This window comes from Salarias fasciatus, chromosome 5 (assembly GCF_902148845.1).
Source record: "Salarias fasciatus chromosome 5, fSalaFa1.1, whole genome shotgun sequence".
Classification (NCBI taxonomy): Eukaryota; Metazoa; Chordata; class Actinopteri; order Blenniiformes; family Blenniidae; genus Salarias; species Salarias fasciatus.
Window position 1 is genome coordinate 35,173,430 of NC_043749.1, and position 16,757 is coordinate 35,190,186.

The 16,757-nt window shown below is 54.5% G+C and overlaps 1 protein-coding gene across 1 annotated transcript in view; it reads right to left on the reverse strand.

The window, feature by feature from the left end:
• plxnb1b (plexin b1b) overlaps positions 1–15,556 on the reverse strand; it is a 58,347-nt gene extending 42,791 nt beyond the window's left edge. Inside the window, exon 1 of the mRNA XM_030092792.1 lies at positions 15,284–15,556. The gene's annotated coding sequence lies outside the window, so the exon portion shown is untranslated. The remainder of the gene's footprint in view (positions 1–15,283) is intronic.
• Positions 15,557–16,757: the final 1,201 nt, after the last annotated feature.

Consider the following 16,757-nt stretch of genomic DNA (forward strand, 5'->3'; position numbering starts at 1 on the left):
AGAGCCTCCACCAGACCTCCACCAGACCTCCATCAGACCTCCACCAGACCTCCATCAGACCTCCACCAGACCTCCACCAGACCTCCACCAGGCCTCCACCAGACCTCCACCAGACCTCCACCAGACCTCCAGCAAGAGCCTCCACCAGACCTCCACCAGGCCTCCACCAGACCTCCACCAGACCTCCACCAGAGCCTCCACCAGACCTCCACCAGAGCCTCCACCTACAGCAGCCTCCATCGGTCTTCAGCTCTGTAACCAGTTCAGGGCTGCAGGGCGGCTTAAGCAGTCCCCGCTAACCATGCAGGCACAGAATGGTATGGCGAGCGTGCCAACCACTGCTCCACGGTCCCTCCTCTGCAGCAGCATGTCAACCCTGTCTCGTGAATGTCCACATACGGCACAGTGTGCTCTGGAATGAGCTTAACAGAACAATGTTTGCATGATAAACTACAAATATCTACAAACGTTTCCATGTTTTGGTGCAAGAAAGCTCTTCGTCGATTTGAATACATGAAATAAGAAAAGTCGAAATACTTAAAAAGAAACAAGTGGTTTTACTGTCTTGGCGTTAGCTGTGCCGGTGGTGTGAAGTATTCAGAAACCGTCCCTCCCTGATTTGACTTTTGTTGAGTGTTTCTCTGCAGACTTCAGGCTGCGTTTTCACAGATGTACCATTACCGTCTCATTCCTCTCTGCTCGCAGTAAGGTAGCTAGCTTTCCCTGGTCTGCCCGGGTCTCACGGTTTACTGAAATATTAGCTGCTACCTTCACTCAGCCAGGGATCCCTGCAGCTGGACTGGAAAGTATGACGAGAAAGTTTTGGCTTTTCGGCCTAAAGTTTGACGCCACTGCAACTTCACAATGTAATCCAAACAGGAGCAGGAGCACAGGGAGGGGGACCGAGGAGGGGATCAGGCCTCGGTTTATGTAACCAAGGTCAGCAGAAGAAAACACAGTGATCCTTGGTGAGGGCAGAAGCAGTAGCAGCAGCAGGGAGGAGGCCGGCCGAGGAAGAGAAATATGAAAACAAACAGATAAAAGTGGCAGCAGGGAGGCCGGAGCTCCCGCTCTGGCGTGGGGAGGAGTAATTGGGAACAGCCGCCGACACTTTAAATAGCTGCTGAGTGAGGTGGGATGCGGTCAGGGGGAAGTGGACTTCACGCCGCAGAACCCAGGAACCATTGTGCAAAATGAGGTGAAGTGAAGGAGATCGTCTGTTCGGCTCAGTGATCACACTGCAGACACGTCAGCGAGGAGGCGGCCTCACAGTCATCGAACAAGGAGAAGGAAGCGTCAGGACATCAGCAGCTAGTTCCTCCAACAGCTGCTGAACATCCATCCATGGACCGACCAGACACCAGGCAATTCAGAGGACACCTCTCAAAACAAGAGCGTGAAGACAGGCGTAAGGAGGAAGATAAATCCAGGAAGAGACTATCAAAGCTCAATCTGTTTTTTGAAGGAAAGCCTGAGTAAATAATCACTTCCAAAGAAACCGAACTTCTGAGGAAACGCAGACAGACATGATGACAAAAGGCCCAGACAGCTTCCACAGGTTGAATCCAGACAGGACTGACCTCCGCCACCGTCTGAGGACGAGACGGACGCTGGAGCGCACTCGGCTGAACGCCTAACGAAAAGACAAACAATCAAATAAACACTTCACGAAACATTAAAATGCTCGGAACCACCAAACTTCCACTGCTGCTCAGTCACCGAGAAGGCAGCGTACTGAAAACACACTCAGTCATCATGTAACGACGAAAACTCCACTTTGTTCAAACGCTCAGGCTCCGCCTCCGTGTAGAAGAAGACCACGGCCGCAGGAAACAGTTCTGCACATGCTCAGGAGACGGACGACAGGAGACATGACTCCCAGTCCAGATCCTCCTGGGCCTGGTCCTGGGCCTGGTTCTACATAGTTTCCCGTGTCTCTGCCCTCTCCTCATGAACAGATATCATTTTCTGAATGTTTTCAGGACGTTGTGGTGAAAACATCTCTAAAGTGAAACGTGTTTTTGAACCAGCAGCCGGTCCTGCTGGACCTGCAGAGGTCCAGACCGCCTGAGTCCTGCGGCAGCAGGTTTACAGGCCGCTCAGTCACATGAAGAGATGCAGTCTCCCTAAACCGGCACAGCTCCTCTGAACATTGTTTTATTTACTTTCAGCAGTAAATGACCTTTCCTCAAACACGTGGAAAAGCTCGTCTGTCTTTATCTTTTGTTAGAATCTTAAAGTCACAGCTGTGTGAAATCTGTAATTTCTCAGGTTGAGATGGCGTCTTGTTTAAAGAAATGCGATGTCATTAAAGTCGAGCTGGGCTAAATCAAAGGTTGTGTTAACGTTACAATCTGGGAGCTTCCCTCTGTGCTCCACAGGGCTGGCTGAGGCTCTCTGGGAACGAAGGCGCTGGTGGTTCAGAGCGGCCATTTGTCTGACTGTAAATCACTGCTCCATAAAGGAAATGTCCTACCTGTGGACGCTCAGTGCTGTCCTGCCTCCAGGACTCCTGGGAGGACTGGTAGAAACCTGGAGGAGGACCAGCAGAGGGCATTTCCCCGCCCTGCCTCCCATAAAGCACAAAAGGCCTGTGAGGAGTCGTAATGTGGAAGCAAACGACGGCAGCAGGCGCAGGCAGCCCAACAATTCACTGAGCGCCAGCTCTGTGCAGCGGCTGCCATGCCGTCTTAATTCATGCAGCGCAGGTGAGAGCTTCCGCTCTGCGGACAAGGACGCCATTGTTCAGGCCGACAAAGAGCGGCTGAGCAGCGCCCACAGAAACATCAGGCACTTTTTAAAGAGCAGACAAATGGCTGCTGCAGAGTGGAGCCACTCCAACGACAAACTCCACTTTCACAGCAGCTGGGAACAGCCGCCCCCCAACACCCCACCCCCAAACCAAACCCCCCAACCAGGACTCTTCCACAGCCTCTAACACCACACTGCACAGAGGGACAGGGGGACGGACAGGCGGAGGGACGGACTTCATGACACATGGGAAGGTGGAGGATGTCGTGGCTCTCAGGAGAACTCAGTCTACCGACGTGGACCAAACACACCGCAGCCCTCTACAGGAGTCCACATGAAGGACCGTCTTCGCCGCAGGAAGTCCCTCCTGTCTCTGGAGGCTGTTCACTGCATGTGGAAGACCCCTCCGTTTGAAAAGTGTTCATTATTTAGGAATTATTCTCTCTGTCCAGAGAACCTGTGCCAGGATTAATCCCTCCTGGGATTATTGGTAAAGCACTCAGATTCTGATACAGCGCCCGCATCTGGAGGGTTTTGGGAAACACTGCCAGTCCTGAAAACACTTCCTGTTTACTGCTGACATTTTAACTCCTTCGCACCTACGGCTGATGGAAAGAGTTTGTTTTTAGAAATTAGTTGAAGCCTAACTGGTAGATTGGAAAATATATTCTAGAAGTAATGGAACAAAACGAGAGAGTGTTCTACTGGACACACAGAACCAACAGCTGGAAAAACACGAGCTGCACAGATCCAAGCCTAAAACACTGTTTCTACAAACCGCTCCTCACAGGAAGCTCTTCCCAAAGCCACGTCCCAAAGGCAGCCATTGTTCGTCCCATTTTGTCATCAGCGTGTTTAAATTTAGTCGAGCCTGCAGTTCTGGATTATCCAATCTGCCGTGGAAGCCCGGGTTTTGCTCCCGCCTCCCCGCTCAATGCGGCAGCTCCTTTCTCTGCCCTCAGGCTGGAATTTGTCAGGTCTTGTTTGGTGCCGAGGCTTTCAGGTAGAAACCGGCTTCCTCTCACTCTGCAGCTCCTCTTTGACCCACTGTGAGCGTGAAGCCAGTGCAGACATGTTGGCGGCGTGAAGCAGAGACTGACGAGCTGAATGTGACTGGACGGCTGTCGCAGGAGGAGGACGTTACAGCCATCATCAGAGGAGCCCTGGCAGAGCATGAAGCTCCTCCAGACCTCACAGGCGGCCAGACGGTCCCCGGTTTGGACCTGCTGAGTTGTGGAGTTTGCATGTTCTTTCTGTGCCACTATAGGTCTTCATTTGTTCACTCTGGTTTCCAAATGAACCATCGCTGTCTGGACTCTCAGGATTCTGCTCAGAGCCACATAAAAACGAAAAACGCCTCAGCAGCAGCAGCAGACACAGAACCTTGTCGTGAGAAGACAGACTTCAGGCAGAAAGACTCCTGGGATCAGCGTCGCGTCGGTAAACATGTTCCCGCCGTGGTGCTGGGTCGGTTTCTCCTGCATTCTGCCCGTTCTGTGAAGCTGGAGCTTGTTCATATCCCAAACACATCAAAACAGGCAGGAAATGACACAGCGTCACAAAAACCAACAGTGCCACCATTCCTGAGGTTGTTAAGCTGTCGGTCTGAAAACTCCCGCCGACAGCGGACCTCTGGCCATGACTGCTCTGTAATTAAAAGCCAGAGAATTCTGTGTTTTTCCCTGTCTGCTCCTCGGAAAATACATTCAAGTTCTAAATATGGCTGCTGCCCTGCCCTCCCCGGCCCCAGGCCCTCCTGTTTCCACCCTCCTGCCATCATCTGGCAGGTCCACCTCGCACCCAACAAAAGCTCAAAGCCACACAACGGAAGAGGAAGAAGAAGAAAGCCGCGGCCGCAGCCAGAGCACAGAAATAGAGCTGTGGCTGGATTCCTGAGAGCCAGAGGTGAACGCTCCGGACCAGGTCCACCAAGACCAGGCTGCACAGACACCCACAGACCGCCGCAGTGCTGGACCGGCCGCTGCTTTCACCCAGCAGCGTCTCAGAAGTGGAGGATCTCCACAGCGACCTTCACTTTTATGCTTTTTTGCTTTTGACGTCTGGTTCTGCAGGAAGTCTCCTCTGAGTCTGGTTCTGCAGGAGTGAGTAGGTTTGTAACAGGTTTGTAGCAGTAATGAGCATGTGGGCAGCTCAGTGAGCTGCAGGAGACGGAGGGAGGGGTCTACCCAGACACAGCTCCTCACTTTAATTGTGTTCTCAAAGCGAACATGATCTGCTTCGTTTATCTGCATCCCCATGTTTCCTAATGCCACGCAAAAGGACAAACTCCTCCTAATCTGACAGCAGCACATGGAACCAAACCCCCACTCGCATTAGCCGTCATGCATGTTTTTCTTCTTCAGTGGAGAAACACACATGATGGTGGCCAGCTCCGCCTTATCCCACTTAATTATGGCGGTTTTTTAATCCTCAATGCAATCCCTCCTTCATCCTCACACTGTCACTGTGCCGAGGATATTTATTATCCTCAGACAAGAGAAAATCTTCAAAGGTGTTCATCATCTCACACTCATGAAGGGTCACTTCAGGGCCTCAGTCCCTCCTCCTGGAGCTTCTCCTCCTAAACTCGTCTTAAAGTCGCTCTTCTAATCATGAGAGCTTCTGAAGGCAGCTTGGAGAGCAGCCTCTTATATTAACCAGAGCTGAGGACTCATTAACACCAAAAAGAAATAATCTGGTGAGTTAATATGCAAACCAGACCGCCGGGATGAAAGCTTCGTCTGCACATTGTGGCTGCTCATGACCCCGAACCGCGAGTCTTCATTTCTTCAAGAAACTGTAGTGAGGGCGAACACAGCTCCCGGCACGGAGCCTGACGAGATCCACCAACCGACGTCTGCTGGTGTCTCAAGGTAAAGCCAGATCCTCCTAATCCTACAGCCAAGACCATCAACCCAGACCAGAGCCCACCAGTACAATCCAGTCCTCACCACACCCAGTCCCAACCAGTCCAATCCAGTCCGCACCAGACCCAGACCAGACCCAGACCAGTCCAATCCAGTCCTCACCAGACCCAGACCAGTCCCAACCAGTCCAATCCAGTCCGCACCAGACCCAGACCAGTCCCAACCAGTCCAATCCAGTCCGCACCAGACCCAGACCAGTCCCAACCAGTCCAATCCAGTCCGCACCAGACCCAGACCAGTCCCAACCAGTCCAATCCAGTCCGCACCAGACCCAGACCAGTCCCAACCAGTCCAATCCAGTCCGCACCAGACCCAGACCAGAGCCCACCAGTACAATCCAGTCCTCACCAGACCCAGACCAGTCCCAACCAGTCCAATCCAGTCCTCACCAGACCCAGACCAGTCCCAACCAGTCCAATCCAGTCCTCACCAGACCCAGACCAGTCCCAACCAGTCCAATCCAGTCCGCACCAGACCCAGACCAGTCCCAACCAGTCCAATCCAGTCCTCACCAGACCCAGACCAGTCCCAATCAGTCCAATCCAGTCCTCACCAGACCCAGACCAGTCCCAATCAGTCCAATCCAGTCCTCACCAGACCCAGACCAGTCCCAATCAGTCCAATCCAGTCCTCACCAGACCCAGACCAGTCCCAACCTGAGGTTTCATGAGCTTTTCATAGAGGACAGAATCCCAACATTCATGAAAAGTCTCAGTCCAAAGCGTCTCTGCCACCTTCTGGGGTCATTCTGGGGTCACTGCACCTGGATCCACACTGGCTGAAACCAGCTGAGTGTCTGGACCATGGCCGAGGCTGTGGCTGGCGCAGTGGTGCAGTGGTTGGCACTCTGAGGACGTCTTCTCCCAGCGTGGGGGATTTTTTTCCAGACAGTCCTGCTCTCTCCCACAGATCCAGACACAGGGATCAGAGGTTAGGTGGCGACTGGTGACCTGTTTTTGCCTCCTTGCTGGCTTCCTGCTGGGCTGGACATGAGGACACAGGTTCATCCCACAGAGGCGGCTGAACCGACGGGTCGATGCTCCTCGTTCGTCCCTCTCACCGGACCGGAGCCCATCCAGAGGACGAGTCGGAGCTGTTGTGGATGCGGCGCAGCGGAGAGCCAAACCCGTGAAGCATGCTCTATTTACTGCAGCAGGTCAAGTCAAGCCACAAAAATCCGGACAGATCTGTGCAGCAGAGCGCAGCGTCGGCACAAATACTGACTTAATGTGTCCAGAAAGGAAGAGCCGCTCATGTAAACCTAATGTGTTTGGAACTCAAGTATTAAAACGCTTCCCCTCGTTGATTTGCATCTTTACTGAAACAAATCGGAACTAGCAGTGGCCTGCTTCCATTTCTTAATCCTCTGAAACTCCAAGAACAACCATGAGAGGCTACAACATCAACAGAAAGGAAAAGACAGACCCTGAAGGAGTTCAACGGGGAACCTGAACAGAACGGACGGGCAGAGCCACGGTTACTGAGCATCTCCGCCACAACCGAAGTGTTTGCTCCGGCTGTGAAAACTGTCAGCGTTTCTTCAACACAGCTCAAGTAAAAACCCACCAAACCCCCGACAGTGCTTCCATCTCTGGATATTTACCACTGCCGCCGTGAGCGCGGCCGCCCGCCGGCCCGGCGATGAGCGGGAGGCGGTAACCAGGCCACCGGGGGTTCAGGAAGCGGGGCACCGGGTCAGGAGCTGCAGCTCTGATCGATGGAAGCTCAGCGACAATGAGGGATCAATGGAGCCCAGGGTCAGGGGTCATCCTCATTTCATGACTTCCTGCCGCCGGCCCGCAGACCGCTGGAGGTGTTTCACCTGACAGCCCCGCCCCCTCAGCCGTGGTCACAGCGAAAACATGAAAGGGGCGGAGCCATGAAGGAAGCGCTCTCTCAGTCATTACATGAGGAAGTGAAAATTCAGATGCAGCGAAACAGCAAAACTCTTCATGAGGCTGAAAATAAATACTCATGAAGACTCTGGTCCTCACAAGCTGGCGATAAATCACCTTTTAAGCTTCAGTTTCCTGTTTGTTAAACCTTGAACCTGTTCCAGTTCATCCTCAGAGCTCCACTCCGGCAGGCTGAGGTTAGAGCTTCCAGTCAGCGCCGAGGGTCCTCCGAGGGTCCTCCGAGGGTTCTCCGAGGGTTCTCCGAGGGTTCTCCGAGGGTTCTCCGAGGGTTCTGCGTCGACTGGAAGAGCTCAGCACAGCCCTTCCCTATAAGTCCAGGGGTTCTCCGTCCACGTGACGCTGTACGGTGCAGGTTAGCTCTGCTTCACCTCTCTCCTCTCTCTCCTCGGCTCTAATGGGAGCTAATGAGGCTGCAGCTTTCTCCACGGCTCCCTGCTGCCTTGCCTTACATGGCCTGCCTGCAGCTACCGAGGTCTGGCTAGCAGGGGCGGCCCGGCGGGTCTGCTGGCGTCCAGGCTTCTCCTGCACTGGTCCGGCTGCTCGGCGGAGCGCCGGAGGAACACGAGCCGGCTGAGGGCGGAGGTCGCCCAGTGGAGGACGGACCACCGCTCCCGCGGTGGAAACGGCGTCCGCCGCGCTGCTGTGAAACAGCAGGGCTGCTGCAGCTGTAAAACTTTAACGGCGGCTGATCGCCGCTTCCAAACGTTGTTTCAGAACATCTCAGGATGAAGTCATCCCCATCGTTTACCCAGAATGCAACACAGAAACAGCCTCACACGCTGTAAAGGGAGCCGTGCTGCCTCGGCGCAGGAGGAGCAGAGACACTGAAGCACAGAATGAGCTGACGTAAAGACGCTGACGTGACCTCTGGAGCATCCGGTCACTCAGCTGTTCAAGGTGCTCTCAGGTCAGAGGTCAGTGAAGGCTGTGTCACTGCTCTGCGGTGTGTCTGGACGGAGACTGCAGGGGTGGCTGTGTGTTTGTGTTGTTTGAGACGTGCCGTTTGTCCGTCGTTAACTTGAATTAGCAGATTTCCCACATTTTGAACGAACCTGACCTTCAGCCCATCCAGACCGATTCCTCCACGATCAAACCTCCCAGAGGAGTTCCACTGAACGCTTCCCCTCCATCCACCCAGCAGCCGGAACTTCAGCGTCTTTCAGCTGAAGTAATTAGTAATCGATTACTTATGAAACAAAGTGATTAAAGAAGGAACTGGATTAAGTTTTAAGGAGTAATCAGTAGTTGGATTACTTTTATGGAGTAATCCCAACAACACACACACCTAAGCAAGCCCTGAAACAGAGGCCTGGTTCATTTGCAGCCAGATTAGAGCTTGTGAGGTGGAGCGGGTGGAAAAGCTTATTCCTGGGAAGCAGGAGAGAGAAAGCCCTCAGCGCTCCGTCAACAACAGGGAGAGAGGGCTGTTTGTGAAAGTGGCCTCAGGGCTCATTGGCTCTCACACACACACACACACACACACTCTCTCTCTCTCTCAGTATTTTGAGCGTGAAGCACTGGGCGCTGCTGCGAGGCGCAGACCTGTGGCACACGGTGTACTCTCTGCCTTCACCTCAGGATTACAGCGCCGCAGAGGAAAGAGGAATGGAGGCAGAATTTCAGATCAGCTCAGAAGGAATGTCTGAATCAAAGCCCGGTAAATCCAAACAGCCAGGCTGAATGCTGCTCTGAGCCCGGGCTCAGCGCTGCTGCAGCAAGGCTGCCAGGAAACACAGCCGACGGACAGGGCACGCTCTCTCCCACACACACTCTCACACACACCGCCCTCTGTTTGAGCTCTGTATGAATGTCAGAATAACAGAGCCCTGTGAACTCTGACCCCAAGTTAGTGTCAGTCCACCAGAAGAGTCTTCACAACAGGACACCTGGACTGACCTTTACACCACGAGGGACATGATCAACCCAGTCTCAATAAAACTCATCGTTTCATCGTCCAGCCAGGAGACAGAAGAACTGAAATCATGAAAAATGTGCAAAAGCAGTAAAGTCAACAAGCTGAAACACGACAGTCACACAAGAGAAACAAAAAGAGGGCCAAGAGGAGAAGGAGCGCTGTTACCGGGTAGTGAAAGATCTTAATGTACAAAGACACCCTCTAAAGGAACGATCACTTATTTCATTCTGGCTCATACTGTCATATTATTCCAGATGGTCTGTTAGAATAAGACGGAGCGAAGAGAAACACTCCCAGACCAGGACCGCTGCTCGGGACGTGCAGAGCCCACCAGCAGCCAGCGGAGGTCCTGAGCCTCCAACACGCCGGTCCCACATTCATCTGCAGGCCTCCATAGCAACGCCCCGTTCCCAGGACGGAGGCTCCCTCCCCCAGAGCATGTTAATGGGCTGAGGGCGGCGAGGGGAGAGGGCCGGCCCGTTTCAGGGGAGCGGGCGCAGAAAAGGCCGTTTCTACGGAAACCGAGTGTTCACTGTTCTTTCATGGGCGCCACTTGGCAACAGTTGACTGTCGGTATTTCAACATGCTGCTTTCGAGCTTCCCTGCGTGCCACCAAGACACACACACACACACACACACACACACACACACACACTCGCAGAGCGGCTGGAGTCCGTGCGGCAGTGCTGTCTGTGCAGCCAGGCGCCCAGCGGTCTGAGACTTCATTCCGGGCCGGGTCGGTGCAGCTCCGGCTCTAATCCAGGATGAAGCAGCACCTGTCTGGCTGCAGGCACACACAGCGCTCTGCAGACACACACACCAGCTCCGCCGCAAACATGTGTCCGGCTTCACAGAGCCCCCGCCCGCCCCACCCCACCCACCGCCTCCAGACGGAGGACACTCCCCCCGCCGCCACACCCACTCACCTGTCTGTCCTCCAAGGACGCGGAGAGACGGGCCGCAGTCCACGCCAGCTGTTTCACTAACTGACACAAACTCTCACTCCCCTGGCTGCTGCTCTCGCACCCCCACCGCTCTCACCCAACCCCCACCCTCCCGTCTGGCTGGTCTTTTCAGCTCCTCTCCTCCAACAAACAAAGGAGACACGGCCATTTTCCCTCCCCCCTGCCGAGAGCGGGGAGGGGGCCTCGGGAGGGGGCACAAACCTCCACGCCAACAGAAACCAAGTTCCAAAACTCGGCGCAGCAGAACTCTCCATCCTGCAAGCTGCAGGTGAGCACTGAGGAGGCTGTGGGCGGAGCCTGCAGGTGGCGTTCCGCTGCCTGGCTCATTCACTCGCTCTGTGACGGCGTGCTTCACATGCTCCAGCTCATCAGGACCTGATGGAGACCACAGGAGGCTCCAGGACAGCAGAGAGGACCCGGGTCCGAGTGGGGGTGGGGTTGGGGGTGCAGGTCTTCAGTCCTCGTCCTGTGTGTCACCCTATCTGCGCCGGCCTCCTCTCCCAGGCTTCAGCTCCACACGGCGTGGGAAACGATACGGGAGCCGAGACAATGGCAGCTGCAGACGGAGACCGGGGCCAGGTCCGAGAGGACGGGCCGATCCAGCACACCGCAGGACGCCCCCCCCCCCCGTGTGTCAGACGGCTCAGTCTCGTGCTCGCCACGCCATCAGCGCTAATTACTTTCACTCTGTCCATCAGAAATCCATTTTTTTTCTGATTGGGAAGGCAAACTAAAGACCGCAGCCTCAGGGATCAGACCGGCTCCGGTTACACACCACTCCCAGCATGCATTTCTGTGTGGGTGTTCATTCATGAATGAGACCCGTGGCAGTCTCACTGACGTGAGTGAAGAATCCAGTCATTTCCCTGGAGCAGAGCAGCCTATCCTGCGAGCTGCTCAGGTAGCTCATGCAGTCTGCTCTGCTGCAGACAGACAGGAGCAGGAACCGACTCCAAATGCTCCCCCCAAATAACGTCTCCGTCTTCCCATGTTATCACACTCGCTTGGCATGTCTCGTTCTGTGTTTTCTTAAGTGACAAATACTCTCTTATGCCCGAGCCGTCTTGATAGCATCATAAATAAACGCTGAATGAAGATGAAGGAAGCAGCTTTGTTATTCCTGGGTAACGAATGAGACGTTCGCTCTGAGGAGGCCTGTCCGTCACCTCCGGAGGAGAGGAGCGAGACCACGGCTTCAGCGCTTCACAGCAGTTCGTCACAGACAGACCAGCTGAGAAGAGCCCTACACACAGGGAGAACATGCAGACTCCACGCCTGGTCTGATCTTGTATCTGGAAGCAGTGAATCAGCTGACAGCAGCAATCAGAGAAACACTCCCGGCTGCAACCCGACACCTTCTAACCCGCTTATTTTAGGATCTGTTTTTTATTCCTGTGGACTTAAACCCTCCACAGCACTGTGTGTGTGTGTGTGTGTGTGTGTGTGTGTGTGTGTGTGTGTGGTTTCACTGCAAACTCGCTCTAATATCACGAGTACTCCTCCTGCAACACTGACCTTCTGCAAACACACCAACTTCACTCATGAAAGAACAATCCTGATTACACGCACACGCACGCACACGCACACACACACACACACACAGGTTAATAATTCACTCTCTTACTCAACACTTCAGCTCTGCTTCAAAGGGACTTAAACATGGCGGTCTGTTTAACATTCCATAGGTGTGTGAGTATCTGGCTCTTCATTTACATATCTGAATAATGAGCAGGCTGGAATCTGCTGAAGTGATCCCTTTGGGAATCCACAGGATTCAACCCACTGCTCCTCCTGTCAGAGAGAGCGCCCAGACACCCCCACCAGCCCGAAGCTGCTGCTGAGTCCGGCAGAGAGACAGCAGCTTCATTCAGTCCTGGTGGAAGTCAGAGTGGATCTCTCAGGGTGGATCCCTCAGAGTGGGTCTCTCAGAATGGATCTCTCAGAGTGGGTGTTTCACAGTGGATCTCTCAGAGTGGATCCCTCCTGGTGGATTCCTCAGGGTGGATCCATTGGGCTGATCTACCAATTGATATTTCAGAGTGGCTCTCTCAGGGTGGATCTTTCACGGTGGTTCAATCATGGTGGGTCCTTCAGAGTGGGTCTCTAAGGGTGGATCTCTCAGTAGATCCACTCGCCTGAGCGTCCCTGTGCAGCTGCGTCCCGGCGGTGGACGTCCAGCTGGAGGCGTGGTCCTGCAGACTCTCGTCCGGCAGGGCCTCCTGCTGGCCGACACGTCCGCCGCCTGCGCCTCCTCTCTGATTTGACCTCCGGCGTGCAGGACGGCGAAAAGCTGATGGGCTGCTCCCAACATGTTTCCCCTCCATCGGAGCGTCCGCCCGGCAGTGTTTATCAGATCTCTGTGACCTCTCCTGGACGGGCCGGTCTTTAATGCGTGCTATCTGACGGCGTGCGGGTGGGATCCGCCGGCCGGGCCTGCTCCCCGCCGCCAGGGTTTGCACCAGCAGCATATTGGCCGTAATCTGGGGGCATCTGTCGGCTGGACGAGCCGCGGCTCTGATCAGGCTACTGCCTTAATGCTCAGTGACATAATTAAATTGAGTATTTAATCTGGCCATTGGAGAGGACGAGCTCCGGACCCCTGCTGGGCGGTCCGGCCTCGGCGGCCGTCCGCCCCGACCGCCGTCTCAATCCTCTGCTCAGTCGTGTGGACGGCACGTCCTGGTACAGGTTCCGAGCCTAGCCGGGTCAACTGGCGGCCCCCGGACCACTCCCAGTCCCGTCTGCATCTGTTCAGAGGACGTGAGCTACTGACAGAAACACAGCTGAACCGAAGATCCCCTGCAGAGACGGTCCAAAAGCCCGGGGGGAGGACATCCCATAATGTGTCTCCATCCAGGAAGCTGGACTCCTGGACACAGGCGCTTCACACTGCTAGAACACGATGGAAGGTCACTGAGCTCCACCAGTCCAGAGCTGTCACCTCACCCTGCCACCCTCACTGTGACACCCCATCACCCCGTCACCCTCACCCCTTCACTCCGTCACTCTTACCCCTTCACTCCATCACCCTCACCTTGTCACCCCGTCACCCTCACCCTGACACTCCATCACTCTCACCAGGTCACTTTGTCACTCTCACCAGGTCACTTTGTCACTCGCACCAGGTCACCCCATCACTCTCACCCTGTCACTCTCACTCCCTCACACCAGAACCAAAAAAACTAAAAAAAAAAAAATCCACTGCTGATTGTTTAGTAAATATGTGTTTTTCTCTGAAGCTTCTGGAAACTAACTGAAACAACAAACCGTCGCTCAAACTGATCTGACATCGTTTTAAAATAATATTTTCCATCTCAGGTCAGCCCAGCTCCGAGCTTTAAAGGTCAAAGCAGCAGGAGGTCACAGGTCACCGCTCAGCGCTGCTGAGCAGCTTTCCAGGGAAAACAGGAAGCTTTTGTTCCATGAGAGTGACACTTTTTGAAAACAAGGAAAAGAGCTTTTCTGAAAGGTGGACTTCAGCTGATGAGTGAGGAGAAGAACAGGACCAACGGAGGACTCGGGGTGAGAGAACTCGACAGCTCCTCGCCGCCAAAGTGGGCATCTCCTGCCGCTCAGCGCTCCGTCATCTCCTCGCTTCGTCTTCACGTCTTTCTGCATCCAGTCCTGTTTCTGCCCTGCTTCCTCTCTGAAACACGTCAACATGAAACATGCTGGCCGAGGGCCTGGCGGAAAACACACTCCTCTCCATCATCCACCGCCTCTACAAATCCCCAAGCTCTAGAGAGTCTTCAGCTGGAAAACCATCTGTAAGAGTGACGGCCATGTTTTCCTTCTTGTTCTGTAGCGTCCAGACCCTTCAGGCGGCTCACGTCACAACCTGCCTCCAAATTCAGCCTCCTCCCATCAAACCTGAGCACGGAAACAGTCCAAGCAGTGAGGACAAACCAAGTGGATTATGTCAGACCCTCCGTCTCCTCCTGCTGCTGAATGAACAGTCACTGCCTTCATCCTCATTAAAATCATCATCATCATCATCATCAACAGTCCATCTCATTTCCTGGATTAAGCTAATCCAGGCTGAGCTGAGAGCTGATGGGAGCCGACGGCTGGCCGATCAATACAGGGACGTCCACCAGCAGGTCCAGGGACGACATGACACCCGTCCAGGACAGACCGGGACAGACCGGGACAGACCGAGACACACCAATACAGGACACACAGGGACAGACCAGGACACATCTGTCCAGGACAGACCGAGACAGACCAGTCCAGGTCACACAGGGACAGACCAGTCCAGGAAAGACCGGGACAGACCAGGACACACCCATTCAGGACACACATGGACAGACCGGGACAAACCAGTCCAGGGCAGACCAGGACACATGAGTCCAGGACAGACAGGGACAGACCAGTCCAGGAGAAGAAGGTTCACTACCAGAAATAAATCAGAATTCCAAGAAATACAACATAAAAAAAATAAAAATCATGACTTTAATTTGAAAACCTCTGAACTCTGAGCAGAAATTCCTGGAAAAAGGTGAAGATGAGGGAGAATCATCTGGGACCAGCAGTAGACCACCATGTGGACCAGTAGACCACCATGTGGACTCTGGACCTGTAGACCAAACCATGGACCCTGAACCACACCGTGGACCCTGGACCTGCAGACCACACTGTGGACCGTAGACCTGGGACCACACCGTGGATCCGGGACCACACCGCGGACCATGGACCCGGGACCCGGGACCCGGGACCCGGACCACACGGTGGACCTCCGGCTCCTCGCCTTTCCCAGCCCGGTCCCCCCCCGCCCCCCAGGGTTGAGAAAGCTCCCCGGGCAGGACTCACCTCTCTCCCCGCTCTCCGCGCCTCCTTCCCGGGAACTTTGCGGAGTTTCCCCTCCGCGCGCCGCGGACCTCCTCCGCTGCTCCGCTGAAAAAGTCACGTTAGTCCCGCTTCAGCTCTCTGCCGCTCGGGCTCTGTCCCGGTTCACACCGGCGGGCTCCGGTGCCGGGGGTCCGGTCCTGGGGGTTCCGGTACTCCGGTCCTGGTGCTCCGCGGTCCTCGCTCTCGTGCGGCCGGTGCGCGGTGCGGGCGGCGGGGGGAGCTGCGTTCGGCGGCCCGGCCGGCTCTCCACAGCCGGAAAGAGGGCTCGGGCACCGGGGTATACCGTGATGCCTTCACGTGCTCCTCGTTTTTCACAATTTCAAGGACCGAGCTCGAGCCAACGCCGACACAACTCTTTTATTTCAAGAACACAAACCCTTCAGAAGAGCTGGTAAAAGTGTATTTAACTCCGTTTTATAATAACCATGTGTGTTTCTTCACTGGGACCCTGAAGGAACTTGAAAGGGTTTTTTAAAGCTCTTGATGAAAGAAAAAAAACAAATCAAGGGTTCCAACATTTTGGAACAAAAGCCAGAGAAATCAGTGTTGGTGCAGAGGGAAGGATGGCGGGTATTAAAATGACTTTATTTCAAACTGTTTAGTGTTGGAAGGGGCAGTTCTGAGCCTCAAACAGCTAATCTAAGGAAAATGATAGCAAGATGTTATATAAATCCTAAAATGCCGAAAATACTACTGCAACGTAAAATTGTTCAATTTATTGTATTTTCCACTAACCAAAGAAGAGCCAGATAATATCTTTCTGTTTTCAGAGTATCCTCGGTGAAGTCTGGTGGCCTGGGGTCAGTGATGGCGATTATTTCCTGCGGTCCCTGAATGCAGCATCAGATAGTAGAGACATGCCTGGTGCTCAGCGGACCTCTTCCCCTCACCTGGTCCCCCTCACCTGGTCCCCCTCACCTGGTCCCCCTCACCTGGTTCTCTTCACCTGGTTCTCTTCACCTGGTTCTCTTCACCTGGTCCCCCTCACCTGGTTCTCTTCACCTGGTTCTCCTCACCTGGTCCCCCTCACCTGGTCCCCCTCACCTGGTTCTCTTCACCTGGTCCCCCTCACCTGGTTCTCTTCACCTGGTTCTCTTCACCTGGTCCCTCTCACCTGGTTCTCTTCACCTGGTTCTCTTCACCTGGTCCCCCTCGCCTGGTCCCCCTCACCTGGTCCCCCTCACCTGGTTCTCTTCACCTGGTTCTCTTCACCTGGTTCTCTTCACCTGGTCCCTCTCACCTGGTCCCCCTCACCTGGTCCCTCTCACCTGGTCCTCCTCACCTGGTCCCTCTCACCTGGTCCCCCTCACCTGGTCCTCCTCACCTGGTCCCCCTCACCTGGTCCCCCTCGCCTGGTCCCCCTCACCTGGTCCCTCTCACCTGGTTCTCCTCACCGGGTTCTCCTGACCCAGAACCCACCAGTCACTCGGTTCTT